Below are 21,060 nucleotides of genomic sequence, written 5' to 3'. Positions count from 1 at the left end.
TGGAGTTGCATAGAGAAAAATAGAGTAGAAAAGAGTCGAATCGAGCCCAAAAGAGCCGAATAAGGCTGAACAAAGTCGAATTGAGTTGAAACAAGCCGAATCGATGCGATTCAAACCAAATCGAGCTGAATCGAGCTGATGGTGCCGAATGAGCCGATTCAAGCATCATTGCGTTCAATCACATTGAAATGCTTTGAATCGAATCAAATTGAATAGATTAGAAAAGGTTAGGGTAGGGTAGTTTATGATAGGGTAGACTAGGGTAGACGAAAGTAGACTACAGTAGAGTAGACAAGAGAAGTCTAGAGTAGTAGCCTAGACAAGTCAGCTGGACTAGTCAGCTAGACTAGTGGTATAGATCAGTAGGCTCGACAACTATCCTCGAATAGTACCCTTGCCTTGACAAGTACCCTAAATTATTAATCTGAACTACTACCCTTGCCTTAACTGGTATACTGAACTAGTAGCCTTCTCTGAACTAGTACTCTTAACTAGTAGCCTTGCCTTCAGTAATAGTCTTAACGTCTACCTTGCCTTACTAGTACCCTTCACAATTAACCAAGCCTTAAATACTACAGTTAACTAGTAGCCTTGCCTTAGCTAGTAGCCCTGCCTGAACTGGTACCCTGGCCATAACCAGTAGCCTTAACTAGTTCCCTGACATTCACTAGTACCCTTGCCTCAACTAGTACTCCTAACTAGTATGCTTGCATTAACTAGTAGTATTAACTAGTTCCCTGCCTTATCAGTACTCATAACTACTACCCTTGCCTTAACCAGCTGCCTTAACTAGTACCCTGGCCCTAACTAGTAGTATTAACTTCTCTTGCATCGAGTATCCTTAACTAGTACTCTTGCCTTAAGTAATGGCCTTAATATGTACCTTGCCTTAACCAGTATCCTTAACTAGTACCTGTGCCTGAACTAGTACTCTTAACTAGTACAGTGCCGCTCACTAGTATCCTGAACTAGTAGCCCTGTCTTAACTAGTACTCTTAACTAGTAGCCTCGAATTAAATAATTCTATTAACGTCTACCCTTGCCTAACTAGTACCCTTAATTAGTACCCTTGCATTAATTAGTAGTCTTAACTACTACCTGGCCTTATCAGTACCCATAAGTAATACCTCTTGCCTTAACCCGTTGCCTTAACTAGTACCCTGGCCTTAGCTAGTAGTCTTACCTTGTACCCTTTCATCAACTAGTAGGCTTAACTTGTGCTCTTGACTTATGTAGTGTCCTTTACTTGTATCTTGCCTTTACTAGTAGCCTTAACTAGTACCCGTGCCTTAAATACCAATTTTAACTAGTACAAACGTCCTAACTTTTATCCTGAACTAGTAGCCTTGTCTTAATTAGTACCCTTAACTAGTAGTCTGGCGTTAAATAATAGTCTTAACGTCTACCCATGCCTTACTAGTAGTCTTAACTAGTAGCAAACCTTAACTAGAACCCTTATCTAGTAGCCTCGCATTAACTAGTAGCTCAGCCTAAACTTGTACCCTGGCCTTCAGTAGTATCCTTGCCTCAACTAGAAGCCTTAAGTAGTACCCTCGCATTAACTCATAGACTTTACTAGTACCCTGGCCTTATCAGTACCAATAACTAGTACCCTTGACTTAACCAGTTGCATTAACTAGTATCCTGGCCTTAACTAGTAGTATTAATTTGCACCATTGCATCAACTAGTAGCCTAAACTAGTACTCTTGCCTGAAGTAGTAGCCTTAAACTTTACCTTGCCTTATGAGGATCCTTAACTAGAACCCGTAACTTAACTAGTACTCTTAACTAGTACAGTGGCCCTAACTAGTATCCCGAACTATTACTCTTGCATTAGGTAGTACTTTTTCGAATCTACTACACTTATTAGTACCCCTATGTAGTAGGGAATGGTAAGGTGGTGTAGCATAGGGTAGGGTAGCATACGGTGGAACAGAGAAAATAGAATAAAATAGAGTAGAACAGCACAGGTCAGGATAGGTTAGTTTAGTGTAGGGTATGGTAGAATTTTTTTTATCGTAGAATAGCATAGGAAGGAAAGGAGAAAATAGAAAATGAGAATAGAATAAAACAGAATAGTAAAGAAGAGACTAGATTAGGAAACAGCAGAGTAAGATAGGGTCCTCTAGAATAGAATAGTGTAGAATGGTGTGGAATGGAGCCAAAAGGAAACGAAGAGAGATGAATAGATTAGAGAAGAGTTGAATAGAGCCGAATAGCACCGAATAGAGCCGAATCGAGCCAAATCGAGTCAAATCGACCAGATTCGAGCTGAATGGAGCCGAATGGAGCTGGAACGAGCCCAATAGAGACAAACAAAATGAGCCGAGCTAAATCGAGCCAAATCGCACCTAATTACATCCTCTTGAAGCGAATCTCGTCGAATTCCATCAAATCTTACCCAAACCCGTCGAATCTCATGGAATCTCGCCAAATCCCGTCCAATTGTGTCAAAAGGGGTCGAATTGAATGGAATCGAATTCAATGGAACAGATTAGAGTAGTGTAAGTTAGGCTGGGATTCGGTAGGGTAGGGCACAGAAAACTAGAATAGAGTAGAAGAGAAGAGAATGCAAAGAGTAAATTGGAGTAGAGTTGAGTAGAGTAAAATAGTCAGAGTTGAATAGTGCAGAATAGAGATGAACAGATCCAATTCGAGCTGAATCAAGTCGAATGGAGAGGAAAAGAGACAAATCGCGATGAATCGAATCAATTCCAATAGATTAGAGTAGCGCAGAGTAGAACAGAACAGAATAGAGTAGAAGAGTGCAGAATGGAGTCGAACAGAGTAGAATGGTGCGAAATGGTGTTGAATGGAGCCAAACAGATATGAAGGAATTAGAAAAGTGTTGACTAGAGCCGAACAGGGCCGAATAAGGTTGGAATGAGCCTAATTATGCTGAATCGAGCCGAATTGACCCATTTCAAGGCAAATAGAGCTAAATCAAGCCGATTCAAGCCTAATGACATGGAATTGCGTTCAGATGCATAGAATCGAATCGAATCGATTAGAGTAGAGTAGGGTAGGAGGGGTTAGAGTAGAACACAACAGAAACAATAGAATACAATTAAGTAGAGATGAGTAGAATAGAATAGAGTCTAATAGAGTTGAATAGAGCCGAACAGAGCTGAATGCAGCTGAATCGTCCAAATTCTAGGTGAATCGAGACGAATCATGTGGAATCGGATTGCAATGTGTCGAATCAAATCAAATAGATTAGTGTAGGGCAGGTAAGGTTAGGGTAGGGTAGGGTAGAATAGAATAGAGAAGAATAGAACAGAACAGAAAAAATAGAGTAGAGTAGACTAGAGTCCAATAGAATCGAATAGTGCTGAAAAGACAAAATAGAGCGGAAAAGAGCCGATTAGAACAGAATCACGTTGATGGCGCAGAAAGGAGCTATATCGAGCCGATATGACCCAAGTCAGGTTGATTCCCGTTCAAGAGTGTTGAATAGAACAGAAGAGATTAAGGTCGGGTAAGTTAGGGTAGGGTAGGCTAGAATAGAATGCAGTAGCACAGAACAGGATAGAAGAGAATAGAACTGAAAAAATAGAATAGGGTCAAGTACTGTAGAGAATAGAGTTGAATATTGCCAAATAGAGCCAAATACAGCCATATAGAGCCAAAAAGAGCCAAAGCGCTAGAAATCAAGACCAATCGCGCCGAATCCTGCGGAATCGTGCCATATCGCGTCGGATCCCATCGAATTGCATTGAATCCCATCGATTCAAGTCAAATCACATCCAATCGATTAGACTAGCCTAGAGTAGATTAGAGTACAGTACAATAGAATAGAGAAGGATGGAGTAGAATGGTGTAGAATGGAGTTAATGGAGTCGAAAAGAGATAATGGAGTTGAGTAGAGTCTAATAGAGCCGAATAGAGCTGACTAGAGCCGAGTGGAGCTGATTAGAGAGCAGAACAGGGCCAAATAGGGCCAAAGAAGGCCTAATCGAGCAGAATCCAGCAGAATCGACGCAATTCGAGCCAAATCGAGCCGAATGGAGTGAATCGGAGCCAAACCGAGTTGATTCGAAGTGAATCGAGCTGATTCAAGCCCAATCGCGTCGAATGGCGTGGAAATGCATGCAATTGAATCAATTGAAATAGATTAGAGGTTGGGTGGGGAGGGGCTGGGGGGGTAGAAGAGAATAGAATCAAACAGTACAGAATAGAAAGAACAGAATATAGTACGGTAGGGTAGAGCAGAGAAAAGTAGAGAAGAGTAGAGTAGAATTGAGTCCAATCGAGTTGAATAGAGTCAAATAGTGCAGGATAGGGCTGAATAGAGCCAATTCTAGGCGAATCGAGCCAAATGGAAACAATACGAGATGAATCCTGTCAAATTGTTTCGAATCGCGTCGAATGGAATCCATGAGAATAGATTAGAGTAAGGCAGGGTAGGGTAGAACAGAATAGAGTAGAATGGAGTGAAAATGGAGTCACATAGAGACAAAGAGAGTAGAAAATAGTCGAATCGAGCCGAATGGGGCCGAATAAGGCTGTACCCAGTCGAATCGAGCCGAAACGAGCTGAACCGAAGCGATGCGAGCCAAATCGAGCTGAATCGAGCTGACGGTGCCGAATCGAGCCGAATCGAGCTGATTCAAGCGTAATCGCGTCCAAAAGCATCGAAATGCTTTGAATCGAATCAAATCGAATAGATTAGAAAAGGTTAGGGTAGGGTAGTTTATGATAGGGTAGACGAAAATAGACTAGAGTATAGTAGAGAAGAGAAGGCTCGAGTAGTAGCCTAGACTAGTCAGCTGGACTAGTCAGCAAGACTAGTGGCATACGTCAGTAGCCTAGACAACTAGCCTTGAATAGTACCTTTGCCTTGACAAGTACCCTAAATTAGTCATCTGAACTAGTACCCTAGCCTGACTACTAACCTTAACTAGTAGCCTTGCCTTAACCAGCCCCCTGAACTAGTCGCCGTGCCTGAACTAGTAGTCTTAACTAGTACCGTTGCCGTACTAGTGTGCTTATCTAGAAGGCTTGCCTGAACCAGTAGCCTTAACTAGTACTCTTGCCTTAACTAGCACCGTTAACTAGTACCCTTGCCTCAACTAGTAGCCGTCACGAGGACTCTTCCCTTAACATGTACCCTTAACTAGTACCCTTGCCGGACCTAGTCGTCTTAACTAGTGTCCTTGCCTTAACTAGTACTCTTAACTAGTCAAGAGGCTTTAACTACTAGCCTGAACTAGTACCCTTGCCCAAACAAGTACCCTTAATTAGTACTCTTATTGAGTACCCTTATTTTTTTTGTGAGGCAGGGTATGGTACGGTGGAGTAGCATAGGGTAGGGTAGCATACGGGGGAACAGAGACAAGAGAACGAAATAGGATAGAATAGAACAGCATAGTCAGGATAGGTGAGTTTAGTGTAGGGTATGGTCGAATAGCATAGGATGGAAAGGAGAAAATAGCAAATGAGAATAGAATAAAACAGAATAGAAAAGAACAGACTAGATTAGGATACAGCAGGGTGGGCTAGGGTTCGGTAGAATAGAATCGTGTGGAATGGAGCCTAATGGAATCGAAGAGAGATGAATAGAGTAGAGAAGAGTAGAATAGAGCCGAATGGCACCGAATCGAGCCGAATCGAGTCAAATCGACCAGATTCGAGCTGAATGGAGCCGAATGGAGCTGGAACGAGCCCAATAGAGACAAACAAAATGAGCCGAGCTAAATCGAGCCAAATCGCACCTAATCACGTCCTCTTGCAGCGAATCTCGTCGAATTCCATCAAATCCTACCCAAACCCGTCGAATCTCATGGAATCTCGCCAAATCCCGTCCAATTGTGTCAAAAGGGGTCGAATTGAATGGAATCGAATTCAATGGAACAGATTAGAGTAGTGTAAGTTAGGCTGGGATTCGGTAGGGTAGGGCACAGAAAACTAGAATAGAGTAGAAGAGAAGAGACTGCAAAGAGTAGAATGGAGTAGAGTTGAGTAGAGTAAAATAGTCAGAGTCGAATAGTGCAGAATAGAGATGAACAGATCCAATTCGAGCTGAATCGAGTCCAATGGAGAGGAAAAGAGACAAATCGCGATGAATCGAATCAATTCCAATAGATTAGAGTAGCGCAGAGTAGAACAGAATAGAATAGAGTAGAATAGTGTAGAATGGAGTCCAACAGAGTAGAATGGTGTGAAATGGTGTTGAATGGAGCCAAATAGAGACGAATGAATTAGAAAAGTGTTGACTAGAGCCCAACAGGGCCGAATAAGGTTGGAACGAGCCTAATTATGCTGAGTCGAGCAGAATCGAGCCGAACTGACCCAATTCAAGGCAAATAGAGCCAAATCAAGCCGATTCAAGCCTAATGACATGGAATTGCGTTCCGATGCATAGAATCGAATCGAATCGAATCGATTAGAGCAGAGTAGGGTAGGAGGGGTTAGAGTAGGACACAACAGAAACAATAGAATACAATTAAGTAGAGACGAGTAGAATAGAATAGAGTCTAGTAGAGTTGAATAGAGCCGAACAGAGCTGAATGCAGCTGAATCGACCAAATTCTAGGTGAATCGAGACGAATCATGTGGAATCGGATTGAAACGTGTCGAATCAAATCAAATAGATTAGTGTAGGGCAGGTAAGGTTAGGGTAGGGTAGGGTAGAATAGAATAGAGTAGAATAGCACCGAACAGAAAGAGTAGAGTAGAGTAGACTAGAGTCCAATAGAATCGAATAGTGCTGAAAAGACAAAATAGAGCGGAAAAGAGCCGATCAGAACCGAATCGAGTTGATGGCGCAGAAAGGAGCTGAGTCGAGCCGATATGACCCAAGTCAGGTTGAATCCCGTTCAAGAGTGTTGAATAGAATAGAAGAGATGAGAGGAGGGTAAGTTAGGCTAGGGTAGGCTAGAATAGAACGCAGTAGCACAGAACAGGATAGAACAGAACAGAACTGAAAGAATAGAATAGGGTCAAGTACTGTAGAGTAGAGAAGAGTAGAGAAGAATAGAGTTGAATATTGCCAAATAGAGCCAAATACAGCCATATAGAGCCAAAAAGAGCCGAAGCGCTAGAAATCAAGACCAATCGCGCCGAACCCTGCGGAATCGTGCCATATCGCGTCGGATCCCATCGAATTGCATTGAATCCCATCGATTCAAGTCAAATCACATCCAATCGATTAGACTAGCCTAGAGTAGATTAGAGTACAATACAATAGAATAGAGAAGGATGGAGTAGAATGGTGTAGAATGGAGTTAATGGAGTCGAAAAGAGATAATGGAGTTGAGTAGAGTCTAATAGAGCCGAACAGACCTGACTAGAGCCGAATGGAGCTGATTAGAGAGCAGAACAGGGCCAAATAGGGCCAAAGAAGGCCTAATCGAGCAGAATCCAGCAGAATCGACGCAATTCGAGCCAAATCGAGCCGAATGGAGTGAATCGGAGCCAAACCGAGTTGATTCGAAGTGAATCGAGCTGATTCAAGCCCAATCGCGTCGAATGGCGTGGAAATGCATGCAATTGAGTCGAATGAAATAGATTAGAGAAGGGGAGGGGAGGGGCTGGGGGGTAGAAGAGAATAGAATCGAACAGTACAGAATAGAAAGAACAGAATATAGTACGGTAGGGTAGAGCAGAGAAAAGTAGAGAAGAGTAGAGTAGAATTGAGTCCAATCGAGTTGAATAGAGTCAAATAGTGCAGGATAGGGCTGAATAGAGCCAATTCTAGGCGAATCGAGCCAAATGGAAACAATACGAGATGAATCCTGTCAAATTGTTTCGAATCGCGTCGAATGGAATCCATGAGAATAGATTAGAGTAAGGCAGGGTAGGGTAGAACAGAATAGAGTAGAATGGAGTGAAAATGGAGTCACATAGAGACAAAGAGAGTAGAAAATAGTCGAATCGAGCCGAATGGGGCCGAATAAGGCTGTACCCAGTCGAATCGAGCCGAAACGAGCTGAACCGAAGCGATGCGAGCCAAATCGAGCTGAATCGAGCTGACGGTGCCGAATCGAGCCGAATCGAGCTGATTCAAGCGTAATCGCGTCCAAAAGCATCGAAATGCTTTGAATCGAATCAAATCGAATAGATTAGAAAAGGTTAGGGTAGGGTAGTTTATGATAGGGTAGACGAAAATAGACTAGAGTATAGTAGAGAAGAGAAGGCTCGAGTAGTGGCCTAGACTAGTCAGCTGGACTAGTCAGCAAGACTAGTGGCATACATCAGTAGCCTAGACAACTAGCCTTGAATAGTACCTTTGCCTTGACAAGTACCCTAAATTAGTCATCTGAACTAGTACCCTAGCCTGACTACTAACCTTAACTAGTAGCCTTGCCTTAACCAGCCCCCTGAACTAGTCGCCGTGCCTGAACTAGTAGTCTTAACTAGTACCGTTGCCGTACTAGTGTGCTTATCTAGAAGGCTTGCCTGAACCAGTAGCCTTAACTAGTACTCTTGCCTTAACTAGCACCGTTAACTAGTACCCTTGCCTCAACTAGTAGCCGTCACGAGGACTCTTCCCTTAACATGTACCCTTAACTAGTACCCTTGCCGGACCTAGTCGTCTTAACTAGTGTCCTTGCCTTAACTAGTACTCTTAACTAGTCAAGAGGCTTTAACTACTAGCCTGAACTAGTACCCTTGCCCAAACAAGTACCCTTAATTAGTACTCTTATTGAGTACCCTTATTTTTTTTGTGAGGCAGGGTATGGTACGGTGGAGTAGCATAGGGTAGGGTAGCATACGGGGGAACAGAGACAAGAGAACGAAATAGGATAGAATAGAACAGCATAGTCAGGATAGGTGAGTTTAGTGTAGGGTATGGTCGAATAGCATAGGATGGAAAGGAGAAAATAGCAAATGAGAATAGAATAAAACAGAATAGAAAAGAACAGACTAGATTAGGATACAGCAGGGTGGGCTAGGGTTCGGTAGAATAGAATCGTGTGGAATGGAGCCTAATGGAATCGAAGAGAGATGAATAGAGTAGAGAAGAGTAGAATAGAGCCGAATGGCACCGAATCGAGCCGAATCGAGTCAAATCGACCAGATTCGAGCTGAATGGAGCCGAATGGAGCTGGAACGAGCCCAATAGAGACAAACAAAATGAGCCGAGCTAAATCGAGCCAAATCGCACCTAATCACGTCCTCTTGCAGCGAATCTCGTCGAATTCCATCAAATCCTACCCAAACCCGTCGAATCTCATGGAATCTTGCCAAATCCCGTCCAATTGTGTCAAAAGGGGTCGAATTGAATGGAATCGAATTCAGTGGAACAGATTAGAGTAGTGTAAGTTAGGCTGGGATTCGGTAGGGTAGGGCACAGAAAACTAGAATAGAGTAGAAGAGAAGAGACTGCAAAGAGTAGAATGGAGTAGAGTTGAGTAGAGTAAAATAGTCAGAGTCGAATAGTGCAGAATAGAGATGAACAGATCCAATTCGAGCTGAATCGAGTCCAATGGAGAGGAAAAGAGACAAATCGCGATGAATCGAATCAATTCCAATAGATTAGAGTAGCGCAGAGTAGAACAGAATAGAATAGTGTAGAATGGAGTCCAACAGAGTAGAATGGTGTGAAATGGTGTTGAATGGAGCCAAATAGAGACGAATGAATTAGAAAAGTGTTGACTAGAGCCCAACAGGGCCGAATAAGGTTGGAACGAGCCTAATTATGCTGAGTCGAGCAGAATCGAGCCGAACTGACCCAATTCAAGGCAAATAGAGCCAAATCAAGCCGATTCAAGCCTAATGACATGGAATTGCGTTCCGATGCATAGAATCGAATCGAATCGAATCGATTAGAGCAGAGTAGGGTAGGAGGGGTTAGAGTAGGACACAACAGAAACAATAGAATACAATTAAGTAGAGACGAGTAGAATAGAATAGAGTCTAGTAGAGTTGAATAGAGCCGAACAGAGCTGAATGCAGCTGAATCGACCAAATTCTAGGTGAATCGAGACGAATCATGTGGAATCGGATTGAAACGTGTCGAATCAAATCAAATAGATTAGTGTAGGGCAGGTAAGGTTAGAGTAGGGTAGGGTAGAATAGAATAGAGTAGAATAGCACCGAACAGAAAGAGTAGAGTAGAGTAGACTAGAGTCCAATAGAATCGAATAGTGCTGAAAAGACAAAATAGAGCGGAAAAGAGCCGATCAGAACCGAATCGAGTTGATGGCGCAGAAAGGAGCTGAGTCGAGCCGATATGACCCAAGTCAGGTTGAATCCCGTTCAAGAGTGTTGAATAGAATAGAAGAGATGAGAGGAGGGTAAGTTAGGCTAGGGTAGGCTAGAATAGAACGCAGTAGCACAGAACAGGATAGAACAGAACAGAACTGAAAGAATAGAATAGGGTCAAGTACTGTAGAGTAGAGAAGAGTAGAGAAGAATAGAGTTGAATATTGCCAAATAGAGCCAAATACAGCCATATAGAGCCAAAAAGAGCCGAAGCGCTAGAAATCAAGACCAATCGCGCCGAACCCTGCGGAATCGTGCCATATCGCGTCGGATCCCATCGAATTGCATTGAATCCCATCGATTCAAGTCAAATCACATCCAATCGATTAGACTAGCCTAGAGTAGATTAGAGTACAATACAATAGAATAGAGAAGGATGGAGTAGAATGGTGTAGAATGGAGTTAATGGAGTCGAAAAGAGATAATGGAGTTGAGTAGAGTCTAATAGAGCCGAACAGACCTGACTAGAGCCGAATGGAGCTGATTAGAGAGCAGAACAGGGCCAAATAGGGCCAAAGAAGGCCTAATCGAGCAGAATCCAGCAGAATCGACGCAATTCGAGCCAAATCGAGCCGAATGGAGTGAATCGGAGCCAAACCGAGTTGATTCGAAGTGAATCGAGCTGATTCAAGCCCAATCGCGTCGAATGGCGTGGAAATGCATGCAATTGAGTCGAATGAAATAGATTAGAGAAGGGGAGGGGAGGGGCTGGGGGGTAGAAGAGAATAGAATCGAACAGTACAGAATAGAAAGAACAGAATATAGTACGGTAGGGTAGAGCAGAGAAAAGTAGAGAAGAGTAGAGTAGAATTGAGTCCAATCGAGTTGAATAGAGTCAAATAGTGCAGGATAGGGCTGAATAGAGCCAATTCTAGGCGAATCGAGCCAAATGGAAACAATACGAGATGAATCCTGTCAAATTGTTTCGAATCGCGTCGAATGGAATCCATGAGAATAGATTAGAGTAAGGCAGGGTAGGGTAGAACAGAATAGAGTAGAATGGAGTGAAAATGGAGTCACATAGAGACAAAGAGAGTAGAAAATAGTCGAATCGAGCCGAATGGGGCCGAATAAGGCTGTACCCAGTCGAATCGAGCCGAAACGAGCTGAACCGAAGCGATGCGAGCCAAATCGAGCTGAATCGAGCTGACGGTGCCGAATCGAGCCGAATCGAGCTGATTCAAGCGTAATCGCGTCCAAAAGCATCGAAATGCTTTGAATCGAATCAAATCGAATAGATTAGAAAAGGTTAGGGTAGGGTAGTTTATGATAGGGTAGACGAAAATAGACTAGAGTATAGTAGAGAAGAGAAGGCTCGAGTAGTGGCCTAGACTAGTCAGCTGGACTAGTCAGCAAGACTAGTGGCATACATCAGTAGCCTAGACAACTAGCCTTGAATAGTACCTTTGCCTTGACAAGTACCCTAAATTAGTCATCTGAACTAGTACCCTAGCCTGACTACTAACCTTAACTAGTAGCCTTGCCTTAACCAGCCCCCTGAACTAGTCGCCGTGCCTGAACTAGTAGTCTTAACTAGTACCGTTGCCGTACTAGTGTGCTTATCTAGAAGGCTTGCCTGAACCAGTAGCCTTAACTAGTACTCTTGCCTTAACTAGCACCGTTAACTAGTACCCTTGCCTCAACTAGTAGCCGTCACGAGGACTCTTCCCTTAACATGTACCCTTAACTAGTACCCTTGCCGGACCTAGTCGTCTTAACTAGTGTCCTTGCCTTAACTAGTACTCTTAACTAGTCAAGAGGCTTTAACTACTAGCCTGAACTAGTACCCTTGCCCAAACAAGTACCCTTAATTAGTACTCTTATTGAGTACCCTTATTTTTTTTGTGAGGCAGGGTATGGTACGGTGGAGTAGCATAGGGTAGGGTAGCATACGGGGGAACAGAGACAAGAGAACGAAATAGGATAGAATAGAACAGCATAGTCAGGATAGGTGAGTTTAGTGTAGGGTATGGTCGAATAGCATAGGATGGAAAGGAGAAAATAGCAAATGAGAATAGAATAAAACAGAATAGAAAAGAACAGACTAGATTAGGATACAGCAGGGTGGGCTAGGGTTCGGTAGAATAGAATCGTGTGGAATGGAGCCTAATGGAATCGAAGAGAGATGAATAGAGTAGAGAAGAGTAGAATAGAGCCGAATGGCACCGAATCGAGCCGAATCGAGTCAAATCGACCAGATTCGAGCTGAATGGAGCCGAATGGAGCTGGAACGAGCCCAATAGAGACAAACAAAATGAGCCGAGCTAAATCGAGCCAAATCGCACCTAATCACGTCCTCTTGCAGCGAATCTCGTCGAATTCCATCAAATCCTACCCAAACCCGTCGAATCTCATGGAATCTTGCCAAATCCCGTCCAATTGTGTCAAAAGGGGTCGAATTGAATGGAATCGAATTCAGTGGAACAGATTAGAGTAGTGTAAGTTAGGCTGGGATTCGGTAGGGTAGGGCACAGAAAACTAGAATAGAGTAGAAGAGAAGAGACTGCAAAGAGTAGAATGGAGTAGAGTTGAGTAGAGTAAAATAGTCAGAGTCGAATAGTGCAGAATAGAGATGAACAGATCCAATTCGAGCTGAATCGAGTCCAATGGAGAGGAAAAGAGACAAATCGCGATGAATCGAATCAATTCCAATAGATTAGAGTAGCGCAGAGTAGAACAGAATAGAATAGAGTAGAATAGTGTAGAATGGAGTCCAACAGAGTAGAATGGTGTGAAATGGTGTTGAATGGAGCCAAATAGAGACGAATGAATTAGAAAAGTGTTGACTAGAGCCCAACAGGGCCGAATAAGGTTGGAACGAGCCTAATTATGCTGAGTCGAGCAGAATCGAGCCGAACTGACCCAATTCAAGGCAAATAGAGCCAAATCAAGCCGATTCAAGCCTAATGACATGGAATTGCGTTCCGATGCATAGAATCGAATCGAATCGAATCGATTAGAGCAGAGTAGGGTAGGAGGGGTTAGAGTAGGACACAACAGAAACAATAGAATACAATTAAGTAGAGACGAGTAGAATAGAATAGAGTCTAGTAGAGTTGAATAGAGCCGAACAGAGCTGAATGCAGCTGAATCGACCAAATTCTAGGTGAATCGAGACGAATCATGTGGAATCGGATTGAAACGTGTCGAATCAAATCAAATAGATTAGTGTAGGGCAGGTAAGGTTAGAGTAGGGTAGGGTAGAATAGAATAGAGTAGAATAGCACCGAACAGAAAGAGTAGAGTAGAGTAGACTAGAGTCCAATAGAATCGAATAGTGCTGAAAAGACAAAATAGAGCGGAAAAGAGCCGATCAGAACCGAATCGAGTTGATGGCGCAGAAAGGAGCTGAGTCGAGCCGATATGACCCAAGTCAGGTTGAATCCCGTTCAAGAGTGTTGAATAGAATAGAAGAGATGAGAGGAGGGTAAGTTAGGCTAGGGTAGGCTAGAATAGAACGCAGTAGCACAGAACAGGATAGAACAGAACAGAACTGAAAGAATAGAATAGGGTCAAGTACTGTAGAGTAGAGAAGAGTAGAGAAGAATAGAGTTGAATATTGCCAAATAGAGCCAAATACAGCCATATAGAGCCAAAAAGAGCCGAAGCGCTAGAAATCAAGACCAATCGCGCCGAACCCTGCGGAATCGTGCCATATCGCGTCGGATCCCATCGAATTGCATTGAATCCCATCGATTCAAGTCAAATCACATCCAATCGATTAGACTAGCCTAGAGTAGATTAGAGTACAATACAATAGAATAGAGAAGGATGGAGTAGAATGGTGTAGAATGGAGTTAATGGAGTCGAAAAGAGATAATGGAGTTGAGTAGAGTCTAATAGAGCCGAACAGACCTGACTAGAGCCGAATGGAGCTGATTAGAGAGCAGAACAGGGCCAAATAGGGCCAAAGAAGGCCTAATCGAGCAGAATCCAGCAGAATCGACGCAATTCGAGCCAAATCGAGCCGAATGGAGTGAATCGGAGCCAAACCGAGTTGATTCGAAGTGAATCGAGCTGATTCAAGCCCAATCGCGTCGAATGGCGTGGAAATGCATGCAATTGAGTCGAATGAAATAGATTAGAGAAGGGGAGGGGAGGGGCTGGGGGGTAGAAGAGAATAGAATCGAACAGTACAGAATAGAAAGAACAGAATATAGTACGGTAGGGTAGAGCAGAGAAAAGTAGAGAAGAGTAGAGTAGAATTGAGTCCAATCGAGTTGAATAGAGTCAAATAGTGCAGGATAGGGCTGAATAGAGCCAATTCTAGGCGAATCGAGCCAAATGGAAACAATACGAGATGAATCCTGTCAAATTGTTTCGAATCGCGTCGAATGGAATCCATGAGAATAGATTAGAGTAAGGCAGGGTAGGGTAGAACAGAATAGAGTAGAATGGAGTGAAAATGGAGTCACATAGAGACAAAGAGAGTAGAAAATAGTCGAATCGAGCCGAATGGGGCCGAATAAGGCTGTACCCAGTCGAATCGAGCCGAAACGAGCTGAACCGAAGCGATGCGAGCCAAATCGAGCTGAATCGAGCTGACGGTGCCGAATCGAGCCGAATCGAGCTGATTCAAGCGTAATCGCGTCCAAAAGCATCGAAATGCTTTGAATCGAATCAAATCGAATAGATTAGAAAAGGTTAGGGTAGGGTAGTTTATGATAGGGTAGACGAAAATAGACTAGAGTATAGTAGAGAAGAGAAGGCTCGAGTAGTGGCCTAGACTAGTCAGCTGGACTAGTCAGCAAGACTAGTGGCATACATCAGTAGCCTAGACAACTAGCCTTGAATAGTACCTTTGCCTTGACAAGTACCCTAAATTAGTCATCTGAACTAGTACCCTAGCCTGACTACTAACCTTAACTAGTAGCCTTGCCTTAACCAGCCCCCTGAACTAGTCGCCGTGCCTGAACTAGTAGTCTTAACTAGTACCGTTGCCGTACTAGTGTGCTTATCTAGAAGGCTTGCCTGAACCAGTAGCCTTAACTAGTACTCTTGCCTTAACTAGCACCGTTAACTAGTACCCTTGCCTCAACTAGTAGCCGTCACGAGGACTCTTCCCTTAACATGTACCCTTAACTAGTACCCTTGCCGGACCTAGTCGTCTTAACTAGTGTCCTTGCCTTAACTAGTACTCTTAACTAGTCAAGAGGCTTTAACTACTAGCCTGAACTAGTACCCTTGCCCAAACAAGTACCCTTAATTAGTACTCTTATTGAGTACCCTTATTTTTTTTGTGAGGCAGGGTATGGTACGGTGGAGTAGCATAGGGTAGGGTAGCATACGGGGGAACAGAGACAAGAGAACGAAATAGGATAGAATAGAACAGCATAGTCAGGATAGGTGAGTTTAGTGTAGGGTATGGTCGAATAGCATAGGATGGAAAGGAGAAAATAGCAAATGAGAATAGAATAAAACAGAATAGAAAAGAACAGACTAGATTAGGATACAGCAGGGTGGGCTAGGGTTCGGTAGAATAGAATCGTGTGGAATGGAGCCTAATGGAATCGAAGAGAGATGAATAGAGTAGAGAAGAGTAGAATAGAGCCGAATGGCACCGAATCGAGCCGAATCGAGTCAAATCGACCAGATTCGAGCTGAATGGAGCCGAATGGAGCTGGAACGAGCCCAATAGAGACAAACAAAATGAGCCGAGCTAAATCGAGCCAAATCGCACCTAATCACGTCCTCTTGCAGCGAATCTCGTCGAATTCCATCAAATCCTACCCAAACCCGTCGAATCTCATGGAATCTTGCCAAATCCCGTCCAATTGTGTCAAAAGGGGTCGAATTGAATGGAATCGAATTCAGTGGAACAGATTAGAGTAGTGTAAGTTAGGCTGGGATTCGGTAGGGTAGGGCACAGAAAACTAGAATAGAGTAGAAGAGAAGAGACTGCAAAGAGTAGAATGGAGTAGAGTTGAGTAGAGTAAAATAGTCAGAGTCGAATAGTGCAGAATAGAGATGAACAGATCCAATTCGAGCTGAATCGAGTCCAATGGAGAGGAAAAGAGACAAATCGCGATGAATCGAATCAATTCCAATAGATTAGAGTAGCGCAGAGTAGAACAGAATAGAATAGAGTAGAATAGTGTAGAATGGAGTCCAACAGAGTAGAATGGTGTGAAATGGTGTTGAATGGAGCCAAATAGAGACGAATGAATTAGAAAAGTGTTGACTAGAGCCCAACAGGGCCGAATAAGGTTGGAACGAGCCTAATTATGCTGAGTCGAGCAGAATCGAGCCGAACTGACCCAATTCAAGGCAAATAGAGCCAAATCAAGCCGATTCAAGCCTAATGACATGGAATTGCGTTCCGATGCATAGAATCGAATCGAATCGAATCGATTAGAGCAGAGTAGGGTAGGAGGGGTTAGAGTAGGACACAACAGAAACAATAGAATACAATTAAGTAGAGACGAGTAGAATAGAATAGAGTCTAGTAGAGTTGAATAGAGCCGAACAGAGCTGAATGCAGCTGAATCGACCAAATTCTAGGTGAATCGAGACGAATCATGTGGAATCGGATTGAAACGTGTCGAATCAAATCAAATAGATTAGTGTAGGGCAGGTAAGGTTAGGGTAGGGTAGGGTAGAATAGAATAGAGTAGAATAGCACCGAACAGAAAGAGTAGAGTAGAGTAGACTAGAGTCCAATAGAATCGAATAGTGCTGAAAAGACAAAATAGAGCGGAAAAGAGCCGATCAGAACCGAATCGAGTTGATGGCGCAGAAAGGAGCTGAGTCGAGCCGATATGACCCAAGTCAGGTTGAATCCCGTTCAAGAGTGTTGAATAGAATAGAAGAGATGAGAGGAGGGTAAGTTAGGCTAGGGTAGGCTAGAATAGAACGCAGTAGCACAGAACAGGATAGAACAGAACAGAACTGAAAGAATAGAATAGGGTCAAGTACTGTAGAGTAGAGAAGAGTAGAGAAGAATAGAGCTGAATATTGCCAAATAGAGCCAAATACAGCCATATAGAGCCAAAAAGAGCCGAAGCGCTAGAAATCAAGACCAATCGCGCCGAACCCTGCGGAATCGTGCCATATCGCGTCGGATCCCATCGAATTGCATTGAATCCCATCGATTCAAGTCAAATCACATCCAATCGATTAGACTAGCCTAGAGTAGATTAGAGTACAATACAATAGAATAGAGAAGGATGGAGTAGAATGGTGTAGAATGGAGTTAATGGAGTCGAAAAGAGATAATGGAGTTGAGTAGAGTCTAATAGAGCCGAACAGACCTGACTAGAGCCGAATGGAGCTGATTAGAGAGCAGAACAGGGCCAAATAGGGCCAAAGAAGGCCTAATCGAGCAGAATCCAGCAGAATCGACGCAATTCGAGCCAAATCGAGCCGAATGGAGTGAATCGGAGCCAAACCGAGTTGATTCGAAGTGAATCGAGCTGATTCAAGCCCAATCGCGTCGAATGGCGTGGAAATGCATGCAATTGAGTCGAATGAAATAGATTAGAGAAGGGGAGGGGAGGGGCTGGGGGGTAGAAGAGAATAGAATCGAACAGTACAGAATAGAAAGAACAGAATATAGTACGGTAGGGTAGAGCAGAGAAAAGTAGAGAAGAGTAGAGTAGAATTGAGTCCAATCGAGTTGAATAGAGTCAAATAGTGCAGGATAGGGCTGAATAGAGCCAATTCTAGGCGAATCGAGCCAAATGGAAACAATACGAGATGAATCCTGTCAAATTGTTTCGAATCGCGTCGAATGGAATCCATGAGAATAGATTAGAGTAAGGCAGGGTAGGGTAGAACAGAATAGAGTAGAATGGAGTGAAAATGGAGTCACATAGAGACAAAGAGAGTAGAAAATAGTCGAATCGAGCCGAATGGGGCCGAATAAGGCTGTACCCAGTCGAATCGAGCCGAAACGAGCTGAACCGAAGCGATGCGAGCCAAATCGAGCTGAATCGAGCTGACGGTGCCGAATCGAGCCGAATCGAGCTGATTCAAGCGTAATCGCGTCCAAAAGCATCGAAATGCTTTGAATCGAATCAAATCGAATAGATTAGAAAAGGTTAGGGTAGGGTAGTTTATGATAGGGTAGACGAAAATAGACTAGAGTATAGTAGAGAAGAGAAGGCTCGAGTAGTGGCCTAGACTAGTCAGCTGGACTAGTCAGCAAGACTAGTGGCATACATCAGTAGCCTAGACAACTAGCCTTGAATAGTACCTTTGCCTTGACAAGTACCCTAAATTAGTCATCTGAACTAGTACCCTAGCCTGACTACTAACCTTAACTAGTAGCCTTGCCTTAACCAGCCCCCTGAACTAGTCGCCGTGCCTGAACTAGTAGTCTTAACTAGTACCGTTGCCGTACTAGTGTGCTTATCTAGAAGGCTTGCCTGAACCAGTAGCCTTAACTAGTACTCTTGCCTTAACTAGCACCGTTAACTAGTACCCTTGCCTCAACTAGTAGCCGTCACGAGGACTCTTCCCTTAACATGTACCCTTAACTAGTACCCTTGCCGGACCTAGTCGTCTTAACTAGTGTCCTTGCCTTAACTAGTACTCTTAACTAGTCAAGAGGCTTTAACTACTAGCCTGAACTAGTACCCTTGCCCAAACAAGTACCCTTAATTAGTACTCTTATTGAGTACCCTTATTTTTTTTGTGAGGCAGGGTATGGTACGGTGGAGTAGCATAGGGTAGGGTAGCATACGGGGGAACAGAGACAAGAGAACGAAATAGGATAGAATAGAACAGCATAGTCAGGATAGGTGAGTTTAGTGTAGGGTATGGTCGAATAGCATAGGATGGAAAGGAGAAAACAGCAAATGAGAATAGAATAAAACAGAATAGAAAAGAACAGACTAGATTAGGATACAGCAGGGTGGGCTAGGGTTCGGTAGAATAGAATCGTGTGGAATGGAGCCTAATGGAATCGAAGAGAGATGAATAGAGTAGAGAAGAGTAGAATAGAGCCGAATGGCACCGAATCGAGCCGAATCGAGTCAAATCGACCAGATTCGAGCTGAATGGAGCCGAATGGAGCTGGAACGAGCCCAATAGAGACAAACAAAATGAGCCGAGCTAAATCGAGCCAAATCGCACCTAATCACGTCCTCTTGCAGCGAATCTCGTCGAATTCCATCAAATCCTACCCAAACCCGTCGAATCTCATGGAATCTCGCCAAATCCCGTCCAATTGTGTCAAAAGGGGTCGAATTGAATGGAATCGAATTCAATGGAACAGATTAGAGTAGTGTAAGTTAGGCTGGGATTCGGTAGGGTAGGGCACAGAAAACTAGAATAGAGTAGAAGAGAAGAGACTGCAAAGAGTAGAATGGAGTAGAGTTGAGTAGAGTAAAATAGTCAGAGTCGAATAGTGCAGAATAGAGATGAACAGATCCAATTCGAGCTGAATCGAGTCCAATGGAGAGGAAAAGAGACAAATCGCGATGAATCGAATCAATTCCAATAGATTAGAGTAGCGCAGAGTAGAACAGAATAGAATAGAGTAGAATAGTGTAGAATGGAGTCCAACAGAGTAGAATGGTGTGAAATGGTGTTGAATGGAGCCAAATAGAGACGAATGAATTAGAAAAGTGTTGACTAGAGCCCAACAGGGCCGAATAAGGTTGGAACGAGCCTAATTATGCTGAGTCGAGCAGAATCGAGCCGAACTGACCCAATTCAAGGCAAATAGAGCCAAATCAAGCCGATTCAAGCCTAATGACATGGAATTGCGTTCCGATGCATAGAATCGAATCGAATCGATTAGAGCAGAGTAGGGTAGGAGGGGTTAGAGTAGGACACAACAGAAACAATAGAATACAATTAAGTAGAGACGAGTAGAATAGAATAGAGTCTAGTAGAGTTGAATAGAGCCGAACAGAGCTGAATGCAGCTGAATCGACCAAATTCTAGGTGAATCGAGACGAATCATGTGGAATCGGATTGAAACGTGTCGAATCAAATCAAATAGATTAGTGTAGGGCAGGTAAGGTTAGGGTAGGGTAGGGTAGAATAGAATAGAGTAGAATAGCACCGAACAGAAAGAGTAGAGTAGAGTAGACTAGAGTCCAATAGAATCGAATAGTGCTGAAAAGACAAAATAGAGCGGAAAAGAGCCGATCAGAACCGAATCGAGTTGATGGCGCAGAAAGGAGCTGAGTCGAGCCGATATGACCCAAGTCAGGTTGAATCCCGTTCAAGAGTGTTGAATAGAATAGAAGAGATGAGAGGAGGGTAAGTTAGGCTAGGGTAGGCTAGAATAGAACGCAGTAGCACAGAACAGGATAGAACAGAACAGAACTGAAAGAATAGAATAGGGTCAAGTACTGTAGAGTAGAGAAGAGTAGAGAAGAATAGAGTTGAATATTGCCAAATAGAGCCAAATACAGCCATATAGAGCCAAAAAGAGCCGAAGCGCTAGAAATCAAGACCAATCGCGCCGAACCCTGCGGAATCGTGCCATATCGCGTCGGATCCCATCGAATTGCATTGAATCCCATCGATTCAAGTCAAATCACATCCAATCGATTAGACTAGCCTAGAGTAGATTAGAGTACAATACAATAGAATAGAGAAGGATGGAGTAGAATGGTGTAGAATGGAGTTAATGGAGTCGAAAAGAGATAATGGAGTTGAGTAGAGTCTAATAGAGCCGAACAGACCTGACTAGAGCCGAATGGAGCTGATTAGAGAGCAGAACAGGGCCAAATAGGGCCAAAGAAGGCCTAATCGAGCAGAATCCAGCAGAATCGACGCAATTCGAGCCAAATCGAGCCGAATGGAGTGAATCGGAGCCAAACCGAGTTGATTCGAAGTGAATCGAGCTGATTCAAGCCCAATCGCGTCGAATGGCGTGGAAATGCATGCAATTG

This window comes from Loxodonta africana, chromosome 5 (genome assembly GCF_030014295.1).
Source record: "Loxodonta africana isolate mLoxAfr1 chromosome 5, mLoxAfr1.hap2, whole genome shotgun sequence".
NCBI lineage: Eukaryota > Metazoa > Chordata > Mammalia > Proboscidea > Elephantidae > Loxodonta > Loxodonta africana.
The sequence above is the reverse complement of the archived record's forward strand: the minus strand, read 5'-3'. Positions refer to the sequence as shown.